This window comes from Pan paniscus, chromosome 16 (genome assembly GCF_029289425.2).
Source record: "Pan paniscus chromosome 16, NHGRI_mPanPan1-v2.0_pri, whole genome shotgun sequence".
In the NCBI taxonomy this organism is placed as follows: Eukaryota; Metazoa; Chordata; class Mammalia; order Primates; family Hominidae; genus Pan; species Pan paniscus.
This window is the reverse complement of record NC_073265.2, coordinates 33,310,346-33,335,897: the sequence shown is the minus strand read 5'-3', so window position 1 is coordinate 33,335,897 and position 25,552 is coordinate 33,310,346. Positions and strand designations below refer to the sequence as shown.

Sequence of the window (25,552 nt, the reverse complement as noted above, 5' to 3'; positions counted from 1 at the left end):
TTTGTAATCTCTTACAGTTTTGATTTAGTTTTTTGACAATGCAATTGAATATATTCTCCATGTGTTTAAGAATATTTTAAATAAGCGCCCATTTCTTTGTAATGATTTTTCTCAGAAACAAACAAATCCTCAAGCTACTCTAGTAATATTCCTACTCCAGAGTAGTATACCATAGCTCTTGAGAAGAAAAGGAAAAATAATAGTTTCTGTGTGTTTTAAGTGGAAAGTAGTTTCTTTGATTTACATGAACATTAAGGCATGATAGGTAATGACAATTTATTCCTAAAATGTATTCAGTTACCCATTGACATGGATATGTCATAACCTGTTATCCTTGACTTATAGATCTCCCCAGGGAAAATGTTCCAAGAGAGTGAGCAAAAGAAATGTTTTCTGGGGAAAGTATCAAGGCAAGAGTGTTGTTATTTCAGACATCACAACATTTCCCTATAGCAGTCTATATCCAAGAATAAATCTGTGCTAGCCAAGCAGATGAATCTGGCATTTCTGAGAATACATGTGATGGTTGAATTGAGATTTTTGGTAACAACTGTGGGTCACTCTAAGATACCCATTTCTGGACATCTCAGACTGAGAGATGACTATAAGAGGTATCATTTTAAGTCTGGAGACCAGAAAGCCTCTATACTTGTTCATAGAGCTTTTTTTTTTTTCTTTTTTTTATTATTATTATACTTTAAGTTTTAGGGTACATGTGCACATTGTGCAGGTTAGTTTCATATGTATACATGTGCCATGCTGGTGCGCTGCACCCACTAACTCGTCATCTAGCATTAGGTATATCTCCCAATGCTATCCCTCCCCGCTCCCCCCACCCCACAACAGTCCCCAGAGTGTGATGTTCCCCTTCCTGTGTCCATGTGATCTCATTGTTCAGTTCCCACCTATGAGTGAGAATATGCGGTGTATGGTTTTTTGTTCTTGGGATAGTTTACTGAGAATGATGATTTCCAATTTCATCCATGTCCCTACAAAGGACATGAACTCATCATTTTTTATGGCTGCATAGTATTCCATGGTGTATATGTGCCACATTTTCTTAATCCAGTCTATCATTGTTGGACATTTGGGTTGGTTCCAAGTCTTTGCTATTGTGAATAATGCCACAATAAACATACGTGTGCATGTGTCTTTATAGCAGCATGATTTATAGTCCTTTGGGTATGTACCCAGTAATGGGATGGCTGGGTCAAATGGTATTTCTAGTTCTAGATCCCTGAGGAATCGCCACACGGACTTCCACAATGGTTGAACTAGTTTACAGTCCCACCAACAGTGTAAAAGTGTTCCTATTTCTCCACATCCTCTCCAGCACCTGTTGTTTCCTGACTTTTTAATGGGAGAAGATTTTCGCAACCTACTCATCTGACAAAGGGCTAATATCCAGAATCTACAATGAACTCAAACAAATTTACAAGAAAAAAACAAACAACCCCATCAAAAAGTGGGCGAAGGACATGAACAGACACTTCTCAAAAGAAGACATTTATGCAGCCAAAAAACACATGAAAAAATGCTCATCATCACTGGCCATCAGAGAAATGCAAACCAAAACCACAATGAGATACCATCTCACACCAGTTAGAATGGCAATCATAGAGCTTTTCATTTATCTGAGTGTTTTCCTCTGCTTGTCGGGACTTGTGCTTTCACGAGCTCCTGCTCTCATATCAGGGGAGTGAATAATTGAATTTGGATAGCTTTTTGGTTTTTGAGTTGGAACACTCCTTTTCCTGTGGAACGTCTATAGAAAAAATGAGTCAAACAGAGAATATGCAGGGGAGGCAACTCTGAATGCTTCCATGGCTACATACATACCTGTTTTCTTTGATTTGCTAAACCCTAAATTAAAAGGAAAGTACTGTCTAAAATAGGGAGAAATTCCCTATATTTATACCATCATCTGAGTATTTACAATGGAGTGTTTTGTGTTATAAATGTCAAAAAGGTTGAGACAGGACTCACTTAAATTAAGAGGGGAAACTTTTTTTAATGATGGAAATAGGGGCTTAATAAACTTACATCTCCTTAACTCCTTTAATATTTGTAATAAACTATGACTGTTCAAGAGTTGAGCAGTCTCTTGTTTGAAGAAATTTATTCATTTTCCTTCAAAATTGGCACCACTTTAGAATTTCCAGTTGAGATCTATTTGGCTAAGACCTCATTTCCCATCCAATTCATTAAAATTGTTGATGTTCAAGCCAGGGAGAGGATATTTTCTGGGTCTACTTGTGATGGCTCTGTATCAAACCAGCCATGTTTAGAAACCCTCCAAGGCCTATGTGATTTTTTAAAAAGAAATTTATTATGTGGAATGAAGAAGCAAACATGTTCTATTTTATACTATTCAGAGCCAAGTAATCAGCCATTTCCCTCAGGAGTCACTTGTGCTAAGAGCTGGCCTGGACTGGGAAAGGCACTGTAATGGCGGCTCATCACCCAGAGCTGCCCAAGCACTAGCTTCACCTTATAGCTCAGAGGGACCCCAATGGTCTTTTCCTTAGTGCTTAGGTTATTAGTACTAGACCTCTGAAATGCAGACCTAAGAAATGCCTGGTGATGGCACTAAAGCTGACGTCACTATGAAAAGCAGGCAGGAGGTATTGTACCCCTTGTGAGGAAGTTTAAAAGTTTCTTATAGCAACTGACTTCTCCATTAACAAATAAATAGACCTTCCATAGCAGCTAGAAGTTACCTCATCCCGTTTATTGAACTGTGGCCATGGACTTCTCAATGATATCCCTGTAACCCTAAGACCTAGTGAAAAACCTGGTACAGGAAAAAGTATACAGTAAATATTAGATGAAGAATAGGCAGGAGAATCACTTGAACCCGGGGGGTGAGGTGCGGACGTTGCAGTGAGCCAAGATGGTGCCACTGCACTCCAGCCTGGGCGACAGAGCAAAACTCCATCTCAAGAAAAAAAAAAAAAAAAAAAAAATTCAGCTCTGTGATTTCCATTTTTTCTCCTGCCAAAGATCATGTTAATTATTTCTGTTTCTCATGGCCTCCATATTTTGAAATATTTATTATTCTCCATTGATTAAATAATAATTCATTTGTTTCCTAATTTTACTGACCAAAGCCAACCAGGACTTCTGGTCAATATGAGAAAATTACAGTTGGTTAGCTGCAGCTCAGAAAAAAAAAAAAAAGATATTTGTGTAATAAATAAGCTTTTTGAAATAAAAATAACTTCCAGGCCCAATTATTACTTTGGGGGGGCTTCTATGATTCTGAACACGCATACTAAAAATCAATAATATTGTCTAAACTACTCATTTTATAGATAAACATGGTAATGCTTCAGGAGTTAGGTAGAAATGACTTACCTGCAAAGCCAAACTAATTGATTCCCAGTTCAGAGTCTATTTAGGATGGATATATAGGATAGGGCTTGGAGAGGGTATTCTAGAATGAGGCCTTAAGTTCTTGGCTCCTTTTTAAGAATACGTGTTGTTGGATTATTGTTAACATAAATTTGGACAGAATTTATGGATAGAATCCCATTTAACAAATACTGTATTATATCTAGTTATATATAATGTCATTACATATCCCCATGATCTAACTCACAGTTCATACCAATGTTTTATTGTCATAAGCTGCAAAATTCTATTAGATTTTAAACATTTCATATGAATAGGTGTCATAGAGGACTTGTTTTTGTCTGGGAAGGATGTGGGAACACCCTCCTTATGGCCCCAGGAGAGGGAATGGCTTGAGAGTGCATGTTATTAACTTGAGATCAGGACTAGGCATCCATTAGAGAGTGACCCTTGTGGGCAGTGGGATCAGCCTTTGTAAGGCCTATAAAGAAAACCAAGGATGAAACTATGCAGTCAGGGCCAGGTCAAGGATTTGAAGTGGATCAAGATTCCTATGTCCATGATGTTTTGCATTTCTGCTATTATTAACATGTCAGAATATAATAGGTAGTCAGTATAATTTGATTGTTCCAAAAAAATTAATTACAAGTCCTTATCCATTTAGCAGGCAGTCTTCAAATTAATATATTAATCCATTTGCTACAGCACTTATGAACAATAATTATATGCAAACACCCACATCATTATAAATATTAGTAATTAACTTTAAGGTGTTTAGGCTGAATATTAAGTTCGCTCTTATACACGTATGTTTTTGTGTGCAGAGTGTCTGGAAGGGTCAAGAAAAGGAATTTGAAACTCTGGAACAGGCAAATATACAGGAAATCATGCAATAGGGAGAGGAATACGTAAGATTTACCTGAAATATGGACTTTTACTATTTTTTATCTTAAAATTTTTAGTTTTGTTTCTTTAGAGACAGTTTTGCTTTGTTACCCAGGCTGGAGTGCAGTGGCATGATCAATAGCTCACTCTAACCTTTAACTCCCAGGCTCTGGCAACCCTCCTGCCTCAGCCTCCCAAGTAGCAGGAACTTCCAGTGTGTGCCACCATGCCCGACTATTAAAAACATTTTTTAAAAATTGAGATGGGGTCTTACTATGTTGCCCAGGTTGGTCTTGAACTCCTGACCTTGAGAAATTCTCCCACCTTGGCTTCCCAAAGTGCTGGCATTATAGGTGTGAGCCACTGTGTCCAGCCTTGATCTTTTATTTTATTCAGGTATAAAACATAGATAATGAAAAACACAGTTTGTTTTTTTTTATTGCTAGCGCAAATTTGGGACAATTTTATCTTTGAAAGGGACAATATCTGCCATCTAGAATCATAATCCAATTAGTTGAATGAGTTTCTTTCAATCTGAACACAGTCTTCATATGAATATTAGTATGACATAAAGGAATACAGCATGGTATGTTCTGGTGTCCTACAAGAGCAAAAACATCCAGAACTTTCCACTGGAAGGCTTCATAACAGAGGTAAGCAGTAACAATTCTAAAGCATTTTAAAGCTGGTTAAATTGTCTGTAACAGCAAATTTTTATAGTAATCTTTTTTTTCCACCTTGAGAGGGCAAGGTAGTCTAGCTGTGTTTCAAAATCTCTTACTGTATTAACAAGGGAGAATCATTTGCTGTTATAACAAGTAGCAAAAAGGTACAAACATTTATATGGTAGTGTGGAGTGGGTTCTTTTCTATCAGGCAGTTCCAACACACTGAGAGGCATACCCTGTTCCTTATTTTGACTGTTGTACGTCATACTTAGAAACTGTTAAGTTTTAGAATCTTTAAAAAAGAACTTACGAGGTCGATAGGTCTAAAGCATGTTTTGTCTGTTTGTACAAGCAGAACCCTTAAGAAAAATTTTAAAGTTTTAAGAACTCGGCTGGGTGCGGTGGCTCACACCTGTAATCCCAGCACTTTGGGAGGCCAAGGTGGGTGGATCACCTGAGGTCAAGAGTTCGAGACCAGCCTGGCCAACATGGTGAAACCATGTCTCTGCTAAAAATACAAAAATTAGCCAGGCATGGTGGTGGGCGCCTGTAATCCCAGCTATTCAAGAGGCTGAGGCAGGAGAATCACTTGGATCCAGCAGGCAGAGGTTGCAGTGAGCTGAGATTGCACCACTCCACTCCAGCCTGGGTGACAGAGCAAGATTCCGTCTCAGCATCAATAGTAAGGAAACATTTTTTGTATACAAGCACTTGTGTATATAGTGGAATATTAAATGATTTTAAAAATATTTTCTTAATTATTAAGAATATAGTCAATGTACTTTGACTAATGCAATGAATAACACAAGAGTCCAATGTAGCTTCATAGGCTGAAATGATGGAACAGATGGAAAAGAGTACATTAACCATAAATAAACATAAAATCATGAACTTAGGTTCAAAAAATCAACTCTGGATACCCATGATAGAGAACACAGCATGTTATGGGAAGAGACCCCAAGTTTATAATTAGCTGTAAGCTCACCGTAAAGCAAGGTGGTAAAATGTTAGTCCCAAATGCTTAAACTAAATTGTATTAAGTAGGGAGGAGAGAGTTTTATAGTACACTTGACTATTGTTGCCAGAACTTTAGTTTGTTTTGTTTTGTTTTGTTTAGACAGGGTCTTGCTTTGTCACCCAGGCTGGAGTGCAGTGGCACGATCATGGCTCACTGCATCCTTGACCTCCTGGGATCCGATGATCTTCCTCCTCAGCCTCCCTGAGTGCTGGGATTACAGGTGTGAGAACTTTAGTTTTGTGTTCTATTCTGGGCATCAAATTTTAAGAAAGATGCTAACCAGCTAGGGTGTACTCAGAGGAAGGCACCAAGTGGATGTGGGGACTGAAAACTGACCTGGGAGGATGAATCAGAATAACTGGGCAAAGACATAAGTAAAAGTATAGCTCTTGCTTCTGGGGGAAGAAAGCCTGAGAGATTATTTGATCTGAAATCCTGACTTTCAAGTTGAGGAAACAGGCTCAGAGAGATGTGTCTTGGGTCACATGAAGAGAGAGGAGCAGACTACAGACTAGTTTCCAAATATGCCAGGCAATGGGATAGCAGGTGCCAAACATGTGATATGCTGTGCAGAAGAGGGGCCAGACCTTTTTTGGCAGCTTAAAAAGGCAGAACCAAGACTAACGTTTGAAAGTTACAGAGATGATTTGGGACAAAAATCGAAGGAACAACTTTCTAGCTATTGTAGCTGCCTAACATTGGAATGGATTGCCTTGAAAAGCAGTGAGTTACCTATCACTAGCTATGTTCAGGTAAAGGTTGGATAGGATGTTAAGAATGTTGTTGAGTGATTCCTTTCGTGCAGGAAATGTTGGACTACGTAAGTTAATTACTCTAGCCCCTTTTGATTATTAATAATAGCAAACATTTATTGAGCTTATGGAGCTACCATGTCAAGTGTGGCGTATATATCATCTCTTTGATTCTTATAATATTTGAGGAAGCTGAGGCTCCACAGATTGCTTATCTGAGGTCACACAGTATTGGTGAGGTGAGATTCAAATCTGGAGGTAGTTTTGCTAACTTATGTGCTATAGCTACAGATCTCTAATTCACATAACTATTAGATCCATTCTTTTGTGATTTGTTCTTTAAGCTTTTGTTCAAGCATTATTTGTTCAAGCATTCTGGAACAGAAGCAGACTCTCAATGAGAGGGCCTAGCTTGCATTAGAGGATCTGACTTTTTTTTTTCTTATTTTTATTTTATAAATAAGGTTTTGGTCTGTCACCCAGGCTGGTCTTGAACTCCTAGACTCAAGCAATCTTCCCACCTTGGCCTCCCAAAGAGCTAGGATTACAAGCATGAGCCACTGCACCCAGCCCTGGTTTCCTATAGGTTTCAGGTATCATTAATTTACCCTTTGAGGCACTTATGCCATCACAGTCCCTTGAGAATAAATCCTCTGGAAATGGTTAGCCATTTGTAGTTCCTAAGCCATTTCAATAGTGGTAGAAGTAATATTAAATTACCATTTGTCATTAAGAGACCTTGTGTTCCCAAATCTCCTTACTTTGTATACATTTAAAAAATTTCCTTAGTAGTTATTACAATCCTCTTGTTATGAATATGAAAACTGCATGTCAGATTTTGATTTGTCTTGCCTCCCCCTTAACCTGAGCTATTTTTTTAAAATTAAACTGAGATAATTGTAGATTTACATGCAGTTGTAAGAAATAATACAAAGAGGAGAGCCTATGTATCTTTTACCCAGTTTTTCCCTATGGTAACATCTTGCAAAACTGCAGCACAATATCATAGTCAAGATACTGACATTGATGCAGTCAGGATGTAGAACATTTCCATCACCATGAGGATCCCTCCTATTGCCCTTTCATAGACACCTCTCACCCTCCCATCCTTGACACTTGGCAACTACTAATCCTTTCCCCATTTCTATAATTTAGTCATCTCAAGAATGTCATATAAATTGAATCATACCATTTATAACCTTTTGGGATTTTTTTCACTCCACATAATTTCCTGAAGATTAATGTAGGTTGTTGAGTGTATCAACAGTTGTTTTTTTTTTATTATTGCTGAGTAGTATTCCATGGTATAACAGTTTGTTTAACCTTTACCTGTTGAAGTACATCTGGATTGCTTCCAGTTTTCAGCTGTTATGAATAAAGCTGTTATGAACATTTGTGTAAAGGTTTTTGTGTGAGCATAGGTTTTCATTTCTTTGGGATAAATGCCTAGGAATGTAATGCTAGGTTATGTGGTAGTTTCATGTTTAGATTTGTAAGAAACTGCCAAACTGTTTCCCAGAGTGGCTGTACCATTTTACATTCCCACTGACAGTGTGTGAATAATTCAGTTTCTTTGCATCCTTGCCAGCATTTGGTGTTGTCACTATTTTTTATTTTAGCCATCCTGATAGGTGTGTAGTGATATTTCATGGTTTTAAGTTGCCTTTCCCTAATGCTAATGTTATTGAACATCTTTTCATGTACTTATTTGACATCTGTATATCCTCTTTGGTAAAATGTCTGTGTATGTCTTTTGCCTATTTTCTAATTGGATTGTTTGTGTTTTTATTATTGGGTTTTGAAAGAGCCTGGGCTTTATAGATATCAATTTCAGCAATGTGCTATTCATTCCTTGACTCTGCCTTCCTGCCTTCCCAATACCTTATTCACAGTAACCCTCACATCTGACTTCTATGATGTGTTGTACCCTGAGAAAATCATGATTCCATTCTGAATAGATCTGGAACAAAATACAGGTCATCTAAACTTGCTAGCAATCTTTTCAACACAAGATTCACATGTCATAAAATTCGCCTGTTTAAAGTATACAAATCAGTGGGTTTTAGTATTCATAAAGTTGTACAAACATCACCAGTATGTAATTTCAGAACATTTTTATCACTGCAAAAAAGGAATCTCGTACCCATTAGCAGTCACTCTGCACTCTCCCATTTTCCCATTCCCTCAGCCCCTGGAAACCACTAATCTGCTTTCTTTCTCTATCAAATTGCCTATTGTGGACATTTCATATAAACGGAATTCTGCACTAAGTGGCCTTTTGTGTCTGGCTTCTTTCACTTAGCATAATGTTTTAAAGATTCATCCGTACTGCAGCATGTATTAATATTAGTACTTCATTTTTATGGCAAATAATATTCAATTATATGGATATCCCACATTTTGTTTACTCATTCATCAAGTGATAGACATTTAAGTTGCTTCCACTTTTTGGCTATCATGTATAATGCTGCTATGAACATTTGTGTGCAAGTTTTTGTGTGGCTATATGTTTTCATTTCTCTTGGGTATATAGGAATGAAATTAATTGCTGGGTTATATGGTAACTCTATATTTAACTGTTTGAGAAACTGCCAAACTGTTTCCCAAAATGGCTGAACCATTTTATATTACCACCAGCAATATGTGAGAGTTCCAGTTTCTTTGCACTCTTAGCAACGCTTGTTATTTTTTATTATGTCCATTTGTGTTTTTTACTATGACCATCCTGGTAGGTAAGGAATAGTTCACTGTGTTTTTGATTTGCATTTCTTTAATGATAAATGATGTTGAGCATCTTTACATGTGCTTATTGGCCATTTGTATTTACTTGAAGAAATATCTGTTTCAATCTTTGCCTATTTTTAAATTGCATTATTTGGTTTTTCACTGCTGAGTTTTAAGAGTTCTTTGTATATTCTGGGTGCCAGATGATTATCAGATATCAAATTTGCAAATATTTCCTCTCATTTTGTGGGTTGTGTTTTCACTTTTTTGGTAGTGTCTGCTATGGTCTGAATGTTGATATTTCCCTCAAATTTATATATTGGAAATAATCCCCAATGCTATAGTATTAAGAGTTGGGGCCTTTAGGCGTGATTAGGTCATGAGGGCTCCACCATCATGAATGGGATTAGTATGCCTGTAAAAGAGGCTCAAGGGGCTTGTCTCTGCCCTCCACCCTCTGAGGATGCAGCAACACGGCTGATCCATGAGGAACAGGCCCTCACCAGACACCAAATCTGCTGGTGCCTTGATCTTGGACTTCTAGCTCCCAGAACTGTAAGCAATAAATTATACTGTTTATAAACTACTCAGTCTATGGTATTTTGTTATAGCAACCTAACACTGATTAAGTCAGTGTCCTTTGAAGCACAAAAGTCTTTACATTTTGAATATGACCATTTTAACTATTTTTTATTTGGTTGCATTTACTTTGGTGTCTAAGCAATATTTTAACCAGTGCTTTTTTGCTCATGATTATATCCCTCTCAATGTCTTTTCTAAGTACACCTAATTCATGGCATATACCTAGTCTCTCCCCAGTTCTCCATGCAAATGAGCTTGCCTCCTATTCTCTGAGAAAGTTGAGATGATTTGCCATAAATTCTTCAACTTCCTCTGTCTCAATAAGTTTCCATGTATTTTCACTCTTTTCCCTTTTATACTCTCTTTCTTTTGAAGTACGGGAATTTTCCTTTTCAAAATGAATACCTCCACCTGGTCCATTCCATCCCTCTTCTTCTTGGACTTTAATTCAGTGATTGATCTTTTTCTCCCCACTAGCATCAATAATATTTTGTTCTCTACTAATCTTTCTTTTCTGCCTTCATACAATCTCAGGTCTTTGTTGCCCCTTTAAGGAAAAGAACTGAGGGGGAGCTTTGCCCAATTTTATTTTTCCTTTAAGCTACCAACCTCTTTGACTCCTTCCCTTTACTTTTAATCTTGAAAGAGCAGTTTCACTTCGTCTAAAATATTGTAGTAATCCTCTCAGTGGCCTCCAACTCCAAAGTCTCCCCTTGGACTCCTCTTACACACTTTCCATCAGTTGAATCTTCCCAAAGTAAAGTTCTTATCACCTAACTCTCCTGCCTAAAAACTTTGATGACTCATTTAATATCGAGTTATCTATAGGACCTCCCAGCCTAATATTCAAAGCCCTTCATAACATGTTCTCTCAACTCTGATAGATCTGAACAACTCATTTTTCCGTGAACACCCCCTTGCCACTAGTTTCCTGCGTAATGCCTTTTCCCCAGAATGCCTGTCTTCCTTCAGTTCTTCCTATGGAAATTCTGTGTAAAATTTAAATGCCTTGAAGTCTCTGTTGATCATCTCTTCCCCTTCCACCAGAGGGCGCTCTCCAATCTTTGAATCCCTATCACATCGTAAACGACTGTGTGGCCCTTACTATTTGACCTCGTATTATAGCTTTTGAAAGTAGATTGTGAATTCTGTGAAGGCAGAGACTTACCTATCTGTGGACCTCTCCAGCAGCCATCCAGAGCTGGTAGAGCCAGTAGGTATTTCTTGAATTGATTTATTGAATTGAGTATTTCTTGAATTATTTTGATTTAAATTGAAAACAAGAACCTGGACACCTACATCTGTGGAGAAAAATCTTGAAAAGATAAAGCAGAAAACATGGGGTAGACAGTGGGAGGTGAAACTGAGAAGGTAATTTATGCTTTAGCTTTACAGCAAATCAGAGCACCTGGAGTTCAAAACCTCATTTTTCTGAATGTCAGTTTTGTTTTTGAAAAACAATCAGTGCATAGCATATTTACTCTTTAATCTCAAAACATTAAGAGTAAAAAAAAAAGTGGAACTGGTTGAGTAAAATGATATAAAGTCACCTTATCTGACAAACTGTATCATCTGTTTTGAATGAAGGCCCTAGAATTGTTGTGAAGGATGTCATGTTCATCTCCCAATTATGGAGATAAAAAGTAATGAGTGCAGGAACTTTGTAAAGTCTAAAGCACTGCATATAAGTTGACCTTTAAAGTTAAAAATATTTCTTACAAAATGTAGATCAGTTTATATGCTTATTGACTACTGTTAGCTGGTTGGTAGGTGGTAGCAGTCTCTCAGCTGGCTCTTTAAGGATGGATGGGTCATGAAATCAATATCATGACCAAAATCAATATATTCTCAAGGATAAACCCAGTCCCAAACTTTTATATTAAAAAGTCTAAGTCAACCTGTGTACTAGATCGTACTCAACCTCCATCATATGCATAGTGTTATTAACTCTGTTGAGTGTTCAAATGACACTAAATCGATTAAATATTTACCTGTTTGGGTTGGGTGACTTAAAGTGATTTTGTTTTATTAACTTTCAGGTCTTAATAGGAAAATGATACTCTTCATTATTTTTCCTTCCTTCATTACCCTTCCTTTTGGGCTCTTTGAATTGATTTCTAAATTGTAAGTTCTTGAAAGCTGAGAAACTGTGCCATACATTTTTGTAAACCCTAGTCCTACCAGGACCTCTTTAGCATTATAATTATTCAGTAGTACCAATAGTGATAATCCTTAATATTTATTGAGTGCTTACTAAGGGGTAGACACTATACTAAGTACTGTATATTCATTATTTCGTTTAATTCTCATAGCAACTTTGTGAGTTATTTCAAAGGAAGAAATGAGACTTAAATAATTTGCCCAAGGTCACACATTGCATAGGTGGCTGAGCCAAGATTGGAACCCAGGTGGTCTGACTCCAGAGCCTGTGCTCTTAACCACTACACTATCTTCTTTAATAAATGTCTATTCTCAGTGATGCTAATTAGAACCAAGCTGTGTGCATGGCATATGTGCAGTGACATCCTGTCTATGTTTTTATTGTGTAATATACCCATGATACTGTGAGCCCACAGCTGGTGTCCATTAATGATAATGGTGTGGGAATTCAAAAGTAATTTCCAGAGCATCTTGAGTACAAGACATAATTTTCATTTTTCAGTGATCTTTAAATTCTGGGGCTTAAAAGGGACTTGTTATTTGGTTACCCAAAATAGTTTTCTTCCTTTTCTGAAAGTTGGATTTGAAATGGAGATAATATAAGACTACAGTGTGCTTTCTGATATTATTTCAGTAGGATTTTTTCACTTTTATTTTTTCTAAGCTCCTCTAAAGGGGGAGGTAGAGGCAACGTGTTTTGTTTTGTTTTGTTTTGTTTGAGACAGAGTTCACTCTTGTCGCCCAGGATGGAGTGCAATGACGAGATCTCGGCTCATCACACCCTCCGCATCCCGAGTTCAAGCGATTCTCCTGCCTCAGCCTCCGGAGTACCTGGATTACAGGCATGCGCCACCACGCCCAGCTAATTTTGTATTTTTAGTAGGGACGGGGTTTCTCCATGTTGGTCAGAATGGTCTTGAACTCCTGACCTCAACTGATCCACCCACCTCGTCTTCCCAAAGTGCTAGAATTACAGGCATGAGTTTTACTGCATGTAGCCTGTTTCACTACCTTCTTGATGTCATTATATTTGCCAGGTTTCTCTAGATAGCAGATCAGATCCATGACTGACAGACACAGTGGTGGTGGGGGACATGGAAGATCATGCCAGTGACCTTCCTGTTCAGCTCAGGGATGACCTTACCCACAGCCTTGTCAGTGCCAGTAGATGCAAGGATGATGTTCTGGAAAATTCCACAGCCATTGTGCCATAGTTTCCCAGAGGGGCCATCCACGGTCTTCTGGGTGTCAGTGATGGCATGGACTGTGGTCATGAATTCTTCCATGATGCCAGAATTGTCATGGATGACCTTGGCCAGGGGAACTAAGCAATTGGTGGTACAGGAGGCATTACTGACAATCTTGAGGCCGTTTTTGTACTTCTCATGGTTCACACCCATTACAAACATGGGGATGTCGGCAGAGGGGGCAGAGATGATGACCTTTTTGGTTCCCCCGTCTAAATGAGTCCCAGCCTTCTTCATGGTAGTGAAGACACCAGTGGACTCCACGATGTAATTAGTGCCAGCATCACCCCATTTGATTTTGGTGGGATCTCTCTCTTGGAAGATGGTGATGGGATTTCCATTGATGACAAGTTTCCCATTCTCAGGCTTGATGATGCTGTGGAACTTGCTATGGGTGGAATCATACTAGAACATGTAGACCATGTAGTTGAGGTCAACAAAGGGATCATTGATGGCAACAATATCCACTTTGCCACAGTTAAAAGCAGCCCTGGTGACCAGGTGACCAGTACAACTAAATTCATTTACCTTGGCCTTCACCTTCGCCATGGTGTCCCAGGGGTGCAGCTGGCCCTGCACAAGAAGATGCTGTTGTCAAACGGGAGGAGCAGAAAGCCTAATTTTCAAAATATTTATTTGAAAAATGTTTTATACATTGGTGGACTTTAGACTGTTTTATATTAAAATACATAAATACATGAATAAATTTATGCCAATAAATTTGACAACTGAAATGACATTTCTTGAGAGACATAAACAACCAAAGCTCACCCAGGAAGAAAAAGATAACTGGAGTAGCCCTATGTCTTTTAAAGAAATTTAATTAATGGTTTAAAATCTCAAAACCAAAAATAAAACTGTATTCCTAGATAGATTTACTTATATGTTGTACTAGTTCTATACAAACTCTTCCTAGCTGGCTTTTTTAAAAAAGAAGCTGACAAACTGAAATCATGTGGAAATGGAAAGAACGTAGAATAGCCAAAACAATTTTGAAAAAGAAAAGGCTGGAGATTTCACTCTCATTGATTTTAAATATAAAGCACCAGTAATCAAAATTATATGGTTTAGGCTTAAGGATAGATATATTCATCAGTGAAACAGAATAGAGAGTCCAGAAATGGACCCACATATATACAGTCAATTGATTTTTTTAACAAAGGTACCAAGAAAAAATTGGATATCCCTGTGCAATAACCTCAACCTTTATCATACTCGTTATACAAAAAAAATTACAGTAGTCCCTCTGTATCTGGGGGGGATTGGTTCCAGGACCCATTGAGGATACCAAAATCCCTTATATAAATGGTATAGTATTTGCATGTAACCTATGTACATTCTCCCATATACTTTTTTTTTTTTTTTTTTTGAGACAGAGTCTCACTCTGTTGCCCAGGCTGGGGTACAGTGGTGCAATCTTAGCTCACTGCAGCCTCTGCCTCCCAGGTTCAAGCAGTTCTCTGCCTCAGCTTCCCGAGTAGCTGGGATTATAGGCACCCACCACCATGCCTGGCTAATTTTTGTATTTTTAGTAGAGATGGGGTTTCACCATGTTGGCCAGGCTGGTTTCGAACTCTTGGTCTCAAGTGATCCGCCTGCCTCGGTCTCCCAAAGTGCTGGGATTACAGGCATGAGCCACAGCGCCCAGCCTGTAGCTACTAACTTTTGAAGTAATACTGATACTTCTTCAGAAAGACCGTGTCTTCTAGTTTTAATATTGGAAGTAACATCTCTGTGGTCCCCATGGTGGATACAGTATTTTGTGTGGTATACATATTCATAATCAACTTACTTGAGAAGGAAATTTGGGACTTAAATTTTTATAAACATGAACTTTTTAAAGTTTATTGCTGCCAAAAATGTTTATTGCAAAGTAAAAAGGCATCACCACACAAGAAAATAAAGTCTTTATTTACATCAGGAAAATAAATGACAAAATCACTGTGAAAGAGCATACAGACTACTATCTAAATATGTTGCAGCAAGGCTGTTCAGATTGTATTTCCTGCACTTGTATCTAACCTACGATTTCTCACATTTCCCACTGACCTCACTATCTGGAAGCCTAGCAGCTTTGTGCATCTCACAAAAGACATGGTCAGGAAGAATGAACTGTCCTTAGCCACTCATGTACCTGTACACTTCATTTGTTCAGCAAGCATGTGCATGCCGTCTTTGAAAGAGAAGTATTAAGTCCGGTATCAGAAAATGGTGGGGGAAAGTGATTGCTGGCCGTATTTCAGATTTAACACCATATGAGAAATGTTAATGCATCTCACCATTAGATAAGACCATGACAAAGGCTGGAAATTTAAAGCAAAGATCCTGCAACATTCATAACCACCCACCCCAGCTTATTTTAATGCAACGAGTAATAATAGTTTTTGAAAAGTTAACATTCTGATTCAAATGTCAAATGTCAAACTTTATGGACTTCGCTGACAGCAGCAGGTAAATTGGACTGGCATAACAAACTGGGATGAGTAGTTACACATTTATGGCCTATATCAGAAGCTCTAAACAATTCAAAGCATAAAGGATAATGATAATAGTCCAGCCAAAGGGCCAGACTAATAGTGAGAGACCACTGGCCGCCCTTTATTGCTAAAAAGCAGTAATCTTGGTGAAGCCTGGGAGAACCCCACACTTTTCTTTAGGACTGAGGCTGTGAGAGCATCCATGGACATTACAGTTTGTCTACTTTAAGCCCACACTGAAACCATAATCTCTCCCAAATGCATTGAAACTTGTCCCTGAAATCTGCCCCTAGATTTTGACTGTGAAGGAGTCAGAGTTAAGTAACTATGATATTGAGAAAAGCTGGAATGTCTAGGTTGTGGGAAGTGAGAGAAAAGAGAATATAATGATAAAATTGCATCTGTAAATCACATAGAGTAGGGAGTCAGGAAGGACATAGGATTTCCCCATTGATGTATCTTTGTGTCAAGAGCTGAAAAATGTAGGAGGGTACTGCCTTACTCTTCTGAGCTAATCAAAAGCAGCAGCAAGTACACAGTGAAATAAGATTTAGTTGTTAAGTGGCAGGGAAGAGTGTTACAGTTTGAAAGTTTATGTTGTATACTAGACATTATGTCTACTGTGGAGGAGAGACAAATATGAAACAGTTTCTTCCTGTTCACTGAGCCTATATATTTTTAAGGGATATAAAATGTTTGCACACAGGGGCCTGTCTCATTTCCTCTCTTAGAGCTCAAGCCCTTAATCCAAGTATTCTCAGATTCAGATGTGAGGAATAAGTTAGTGTGCCAGGGATTTTTTTCCTTTTTCATTATTTTATGTAATTAAGTGGCTTCTCACCTTTTCTTTTTTTAGGCAGTCGTCATAGAATTATCATTTCTGCCCTCTTGTTCCATTATGGAATGAAATTTCTGTTGTCCTAGGTCATCAGTGCCTAAGCCATTTGGGGACTAAAAAAATAAGTGTGCTGTATAGTTGAGGATTTTATTATTTCTGCCCCAAATATTTTGACTTTAATTTTGAAGGGAATATTTCTAAGATGTACCTTTTTAAACAGAGAATGTTTATCTTACTTTAATCTATTGTTGATTCAAGGTCATGTTTAGGAATGTCAGTGTTCTGTGTTGTAGATATATATGGTGCAGGGCATGAAGCTGAATGATTTAATTTGTCACTGTAGAGCCCAGCACTGTCACAGCCCCTTCTCCCCTGGGCCCTTGAACTGCCTTGGTTTTCAGGCTTCTGGGTATCCACCTAGCGTGGATACTAAGGAGCATGTCCTTAGGCACTCTTTGCATGCTGTCTTCCCTCGCTGCCTTCAAGGGCTGCTTATGAGCTGGTAACTCTTTGTTGGATTAGGCTGTAGAATGAGTTTCTTTTCTCCCTCTTTTGTAACTGGCTTTCTTATGTGCCAGTGTCTGCTACTTGCAACCTTGCTACCTACTCTGTCATTATTTCCAACCTCTGCTTCTGCTTCTAATCTCTGTTCTATCTGACAGCTCTCTCCACTTACCTTCTTGTCTTCTTCTCCTTTGTGTCGTACACATTGTCAGCAGATTGGAAGAAGGTTTTTCCTACAAATAGCCAGTGCAGCTCTTTAGCACTTTTGGCTATTTTTGTTGCCAGGTGTTCAGGGACTTGATCTGAAACTTAAATACTATTTTTTTAAAGGTGTTTCTGAATTTGAAACCAGGGATTTGTCCAGAAACCTGTCTCTATATAAATGAAGTTTTACTTTACCTTATAAAATATAGTGACCCTAGCTGGGTGCAGTGGCTCACACCTGTAATCCCAGCACTTTGGGAGGCTGAGGCAGGTGGATCACGAGGTCAGGAGATAGAGACCATTCTGGCTAACATGGTGAAACCCCGTCTCTACTAAAAATACAAAAAAAAAATTAGCTGGGCATGGTGGTGTGCGGCTGTAGTCCCAGCTACTGAGGAGGCTGAGGCAGGAGAATCGTTTGAACCCAGGAGGCAGAGGTTGCAATGAGCCAAGATCGTGCCACTGCACTCCAGTCTGGGTAAGAGAGCGAGACTCCATCTCAAAAAAGAAAGAAAGAAATATAGTGACCCATACTAGGAATATCTCTTGTTTTAAATAAGAGTAGAATAATTTAGTTTTTGTATTTATTATCCAGCATATTGGCTTGGTATTCTCAGATGTTTAAGGCCTAGAGAAAATTCTAGTTCTTCTATGAAGGCTTTCTTTACCCTTCTAGAACCTATGCAGACTCTATCATAGCATTTATTCACCTGGCCTTGAAATGTGCATGTTCTGTCCCTTAAAGGCTCTTTGAAATCGAGGAGGGGGTGGGAATCTATTTATATCATCTTTATATTTCCCTCTTTACTACAGCTCTTAAGATAATACCTTGTATATCATAGCTTTCTCCAAAATGTTCTGTTGAGTTGAATAATCCGCTCACTCCCAGGTCCCTTCTGTAGTTTGTGATTGATGCTAGTTGAGGGTTCTTCGCACCAAACGTGTCATCTTGCATTTGCTCACATTAAAACTTCTCTGCCAGTTGCATAGGTTCCTAAGTTTTTCTTGTTGTTTGTCCTCAAAGATCCTGGCTCTTTGTTGTTTCGGGAAATTTAGTGTCAAACAGAAATAAAGTTACTATATGCTTCCCCTTCCAGAGCCATTTAAAAGATAAAATCTTTAAAAATGCTCTGTTCTTACAGAAAAATGCCTATTTGTTCCTCACACATTTTTGCTTCTGAGCCAGTTCATTCCCCACAATAAAACAGCCCCATTTCTTCTTCTTTTTTTTTTTTTTTTTTTTTTTGAGACGGAGTCTCACTCTGTCGCCCAGGTTGGAGTGCAGTAGTGCAATCTCGGCTCACTGCAAGCTCCACCTTCCAGGTTCACGCCATTCTCTTGCCTCAGCCTCCTGAGTAGCTGGGACTACAGGCACCCGCCACCACGCCCGGCTAATTTTTTGTATTTTTAGTAGAGACGGGGTTTCACTGTGTTAGCCAGGATGGTCTCGATCTCCCGACGTCGTGATCCGCCCGCCTCGGCCTCCCAAAGCCCATTACTTTTAAAAAGAGCTTTACTGAGATATAATTTACACATCATACAATTTATCTATTTAAAGTACATAATTCAGTGGCTTTAAGTTTATTCACGGAGTTGTACAACCATCACCACAATATAATTTTAGAACATTTCATGACCTCCAAAAGAAACCTCATGCCCCTTAGCAGTCACTCCACAGTTCCCCAGCTTCCGGTCTGAGGCAAACCACAAATCTACTTTCTGTCTCTATAGATTTGCCAATGCTGGACATTTCATATAAACATAATTATACCTACCATGTGTGGTCTTTTGTGACTGGCTTCCTTCACTTGATACTGCTTGATATTTGTTTTTTTAAAATATTCTTGTATTTATAACTTCTCCTCAGAACAGATGTGGTCTTGTAATTCTCATAAGTCCTTCTGTGGCCTGGTTTTATTGGATTTGTGAGATTTGGTTAAGTTGCAGAATATACTGTTACACGTCAAATAACATTGGCTGCTGATGATAATGAAAATGGCCCTGTTTCAGAGCTAAGATTAGGTTATAGATATATTTCATAAAGCTGAACCAAACTATGGATGTGGTCAAATGAATTGGGATATATGGGACTCCATGGTTTTCACACTGACCCATTTTCTAATGGGTTATTTGAGGCTTTGAGGTTTTTAATTCCTAAGGATCATAAAGCGCTGGAACTGGAAGGGACCCAGCAGTCATGAAGCTTAGTCCCTCTTCTCTAACTCCTATCCCATTTTACAGAATTCAGAATGTTCATTGTTCAAGATCAAATAGTTAATTAATAACAGAACCAATTATAGCAAAATTACAACTAATGTGTGTCGATTCCTAATCCAAGGTTCTTTACTTCCTTTTGGATTTTGTTGCTGCTGTATCCTGGGTTCTCTAGAAACAAGAGCCTGACTGGAAATTAAGTGAAGCTTTATTTGGTGGTACAATTTCAGAAGAGTAAGAGTGAAGGAAAAGAGATGAGAAGTGAGAAGCTTTGAGAAGCAAAGCAAGGCGATTAGATTACCATGTTAGCAATTGTGTCATGATGATCCTCAAAGAGACACAGCTGGTTATTCAGCAAGTACATATGCTTGACCATGTGCAATATCTCCAGATAGGATAGATAGAACAGTTCAGCCGGGCACGGTGGCTCATGCCTGTAATCCCAGCACTTTGGGAGGCCGAGGCAGGTGGATCACTTGAGGTCAGGAGTTCAAGACCAGCCTGGCCAACTTGGTGAAACCCCGTCTCTACTAAAAATACAAAAATTAGCCAGGCGTGGTGGCTACTGGGGAGGCTGAGGCAGGAGAACCGCTTGAACCCCGGAGCCAGAGGTTGCAGTGAGCCGAGATCGTGTCGCTGCACTCCAGCCTGGGCAACAGAGTGAGACTCTGCCTCAGAAAAAAAAAAAAAAAAAAAGAACAGTTCATAAGAGCAAAGAGGGAGAGGGAATTTATCTGCCCATCTCCTCTCTGGCTGCTTGTTTCCCATTATCAAAGGTCAGTCATTGAGAGTCAACTCACAGTTCTGAGTGGTGTCATGCTGCCCTTCCATTTGGAAAGCCAGATTCCATGCCCTGGTGAAGGATTTCATCCAAGTTTGGAAGTGGTAGGAGAATCCATAAGCTCTGGGTATATAGTTAATTTGTAGTCAACAGGGAGGATTTCCTCCTCCCTCCTGCAGTGTCGCTGGTTGTCCTCAGGGATGATGAGACAATGGTGTGGAGGGAAACTGAGGAGGTGTTTAAGGGTCAATGAGATAATGGTGTGGAGGAGAACCAAGGAGAGGTGTCTGATACACTTGCCAAGAGAGTGCCCTTCCTAGCCTAGGTTTCTGAAGTCATCCTTTATGAGCATGATGACCCCTTCACTAGTGTATTTGAAGGAATTGCTTAAATTGACAGTCATGTTCTTTTTTCTAATGAGACATTTTTTCACACTGCTATGGCTGACACTCTTTAGAGTATTGAAACATGTAACTAAAACTGTCATTAGGAAACTTGTTCTCCTGGCCATCTCTCTTTTCTAGAAAAAAGAAAACACCTGGAAAGGCTTTTCAGAATTATAATTGCTTGGTACCTGGGTTTCTGTGTAGGTTGCCCCACATGCAGAGATTTCCTCAGTCAATTCAATTCTTATTCTTCTTTGCAGATGAACTGACTAGCCTATATTGAGATTTCTCCTGCTCTGGCTATTTAGAGTTTATTTTCACTGTATTTGCCCTACTCTCTTTCATTTAAATATTACTTCAGATTTTTTCTATCCTGGTTTGTTTATATGCTAGTTTTCCTCCTGGATATCTTTAATTTTTGGGAATCCCCCCACTACCTTGAATTTTAAATGCTTGTTGACTACCTAAATATAAGCTGGAGTATTTGTTCTAGGCCAAGTTGTCAGAAAGAATTTGGACAGTGGACAAAGAAGTAATTAAAGCTTTAAGTTCTTCAGTGAATAACTGCAAATGAAAATGTTAAAGTTAGTTGTTTGGAAAGGTTTGAAGATGAGAGAGAATCATATGTAGATTAATGAATAAGGGAGGAGGTTATTTCAATTTGGGGACAAATGGGAAGAAATACCAGGATAAGGAGGTAAAATGGTGGTTAGAAAATACCTGGTATAGAAAATGAAGAAGATCACGCAAAGAAAAGGAGATGTATAATCATGACATTTATAGAATTAGAGAATCGTCAGTGCTGGAGGAGGCCTTAGAAATAATTTAGTTTAATCCAGTTAATGTATAGGTGAAGAAACTGAGGCTGAAAGAGGTTAAGTAACTTAAGGTCACACAATAGTTAAGATCAGAGGCCAAGATTTGAACTGAGGCCTTTGGATTGCAGATGATTGTGCCACATCTACCTTGTACCACAGAGTACCACAGCTACTTTAAGAATGTTTCATATTTCCTTTCCTGAAGAGTTATTTTTCCTATTTGGTGGCTTTTTCATAGCAATAATTGGTAAAATTTAAAGGACTTGATTTTTAATTTATTTTCAATGTTTTAAAATGCAGTGCATAGTAAAGCTTGTAGTGTGTATAGTGACTTTATGTTGACTGTATAGTGTCAGTTACAGGGCTTCAACAAGCAAATGAGATCCTCTTAGTAGCTGAGGATAGTGCTAATCATTTAATAAAAGCACTTTAGTAGTTGGTTTTGTCGTAAAAACATAGACTACTATCTAAACCCAAATCAAGTTATAAAACACTCCAGTGTTTTTCTGGAGTCCAAATAATTGTTCTTGTGTTTGATCCTTCTACAGTGCTACTACTAGTCTATAAGGTGCCAGAGTCATTAATCCTGGGCCAAGTAAAAAAATAAAATAAGACACAAACAACTTCCACCCCAGCTACCCACCCTAGCTCCTGGTCACAAAGCTTTGTGAGAGAAGCAGGCCTGCATTTCAGATCCTATAGCCAGGTGCCTTTGAGCAGTGCACAAACTGTGCAATCTTAGGAAACAGCTCCACTCTTTTTTTTTTTTTTGAGACAGAGTCTTGCTCTGTCACCCAGGCTGGAGTACAATGGTGCGATCTCAGCTCACTGCAACCTCCATATCCTGGGTTCAAGCGATTCTCCTGCCTCAGCCTCCTGAGTAGCTGGGATTACAGGCGCATGCCACCACGCCCAGGTAATTTTTGTATTTTTAGTAGAGATGGGGTTTCACCATGTTGGTCAGGCTGGTTTTGAACTCCTGACCTCGTGATGTGCCCGCCTCGGCCTCCCAAAGTGCTGGGATTACAGGTGTGAGCCACTGCGCCCAGCCAGCTCCACTCTTTTGGAAGCAGATCCTTGTGTACCTTTCATCCTTGTGATTCTGGTATTACCTTTTTGAAAACTGTCATATCACTCACAGTTTTATCCCAAAGAGTTTACATATGATTAAAATATGGGTAGACTCTAATTAGAGGATTATTAATATATTCTCCAAAGAATAGAATTAGCTATAATTCTGTAGAATTATTATAGCTAGAATAATTCTATTCTTTGGCGGACAACCCCTATGAAAATAGCATTCAGTTGATGATTACAAGCTGTTAAACCATTCTTTGTATTAGATGTTTCTGCATTCACTCAAGAATCAGTTTCTATAATCAAGATGTTATTTGTTGTGGAATTAGTTAATGTGTATTTGAAGAGACTCTAGTAAAATCTGACAGGTTTGGGATTTTTATGGTTGTAAACAGTTGTTCCAAATGGCTCTGGAGAGCGGACGATTGCAGGGAAGATAATAGGATAGAGGTTGGGATAAAAGCTGCTCCCACACCCTGATGCTTTCTTCCCTCAATGCCTCATTTTCACCTGTGGGCCAATGATTAGGAAAATTAAAACAACACTGTTTGTCATGTTATTAGTAGCTGTTAATCCTTTACTATAACTGCCAGAGATTTTGTGTTTTAAAAGACATAAGTGATCATATATACATTACATAAAGGAGTTGAACATGAGAAGGCACACAACCATAGATATATTCCATAGGAGTGTTTTTTATAAAATGCACAATTTCAATGCTTTAAAGGTTGGGTGCTTACAGTTTGCTATTTGCTTTCACACATGTGATGACGTTTAATCCTGACTATAATTCTATGAAATGGAAATTATTAATCTCATTTTGTGAATAACTTGACTTGCTCAGTGCCTCTTCTTTTCATATTCTGAATTCTTTCCTAAACTATCTTATCTGTGCTTACAGCTTCAGTTACCATCTATAAAATTAGTAACTATATCAAATTTATATTTCTCACCCTGAGCTTCAGTTTTTTTATATCTAATTATCTTGTTAGCCTTTCCATTTGGATCTCTCAGAATGAACTGTGCTCATGGACTTCCCTATCAAACCTGATCCTCTTACAGTGTTTTCTTTATTAATGAATGACATCATCCATCATCCATCTGATTGTGCAAAACTAGAAACCTAGGTCTTGCCTTAAGCCATCCTTATTCTTGTCTCATATCCAGTATGTCACAGAGTCTTCTCAATTTTGCTTCCTACATAACTCAAATCTGTCTGCTTTTCTCCATCTCCACTGCCACCGCTCCCATCCAAGCTCTCTAGCATCATCTTTTTCTGCTATTCCAGTAAAAATACTAGTATTTGGGCTTTTCACCCACTCATATTCATTCTCCACACAGCAACCAGAACGATCCTTGCAAAACACTAATTTCAAGATGTCACTACCCATCCCACCCTCCTTAAAACTCTAATGAACTTTACTTCAAGAACTTCCCATTGCTCTTAAAATAAAGACTAAATCTTTACCATGACTGGCAAGGACTACTGTGGTTGCTTTCCTTCCATGTTCATCTTTTGCCAGTATCCCCCTAACTCTCTGAGCTTTTTAATGTACCACATTCTCTCCTGCTGCAAACTTTTGCCTTCCCCTTGTTTGAAGTTGTTTTCCTGCTCTAAGTTAGTTACCTCCTATTCCATCTGATTTTAGCTTCCTCTGGGAAGCCTTCCCTGACTCCTAATCCACAACAGATCAAGTCTCCCTGCAGTATTATCTCATAATATCATCTACCTCTTCTTTGTAACACTTAGCACAGTTACATTGTTGTAATTATTTGTGTGATATTTTAAAAATAGCATGCATCTCTCTTACCAGACCATGGACTCCCTCATGACAGGAAGTGTGTCTCATTTTATGTCCTGTTACATCCCCATCACCTAGGATACTACCCAGCACATACTAGACCCTCAATATACATTTGTGAATGAATGAACAAATGAATTCAGTATTCTCTAAGGCCCTTTCTGGCTCTAACATTCTATGATTCTATAAGGGACAGAGAAGTATACCACTGGATAAGTATTAAATGGAGTGTAATTGTTCACTGTGTTTAAGAAATGGTCATGGTGTCTTTTGTTGGGACTAAAACTGATATATTAGAGTGGGGCTTCCCAAAATCAGAGTGAAAGGACTTCTGGTCTCTAATATTGTTCCTAGGCACTATCTCAGGGTGTCCTGAGAAATATTTTGATTCTGGAAATGGAAACAAATGTTATGTAAAAAGAAGTGGCTGTGGAAGCAATAGTACCCAACTAGTAACAAGTACACCTTGCACTTGGCTCTTAGATTCAAATACCATTCTCAGGTAAAGGAATGAAGGATCCTTAGAGAAATGGCTGATTCTCGGATGGGGACAGGAAATATACAATATAGGCCTGAAGCATCTTATAGTGCCAGACAGTAAGTGCTCAAAAGAAACACAATGGTTGCGTATGTTAAAGGGACACAGGATCCAACTGAAAGAGCTCCCAATGGTCAATGCCAGAAAAATTTGAGCAACAAAATAAAGTAGTATTGCATTGTAACCCAAAGTATAAAACCAATATACATAAGTCCATACTGATATAAATAAAAGTCTGAATAAATTGGAGAGACTAGAAAAAGCTATAATAATTGGGAGAAAAGACAAATCTCCCATGAAGAAAAATTCAAAATAATATATGTAACTACTTTGTTCTCAAGGAGGTGGAGCACAACTCCTCACTCCTTTAGTATGGGCTGTACATAGTGACTTACTTCCAAAGAATAGAGCACATAAAGAGGAAAAAAAAAAAGAGTTAACTTTACAGTGGAAAATTCTGACAGACACTGCCTTAGCCAGGCAATGAAGATCAGCATTAACAGTGATAAATGTTCATAGTATTA

The 25,552-nt window shown here is 38.5% G+C and overlaps 1 protein-coding gene and 1 pseudogene across 9 annotated transcripts in view; one reads left to right on the top strand and one right to left on the bottom strand.

The window, feature by feature from the left end:
- FRMD5 (FERM domain containing 5) overlaps nt 1–25,552 on the top strand; it is a 417,439-nt gene that overhangs the window by 204,039 nt on the left and 187,848 nt on the right. The gene's annotated exons all lie outside the window — the stretch shown is intronic.
- Nucleotides 12,089–15,734, bottom strand: LOC117976016 (glyceraldehyde-3-phosphate dehydrogenase-like; annotated as a pseudogene).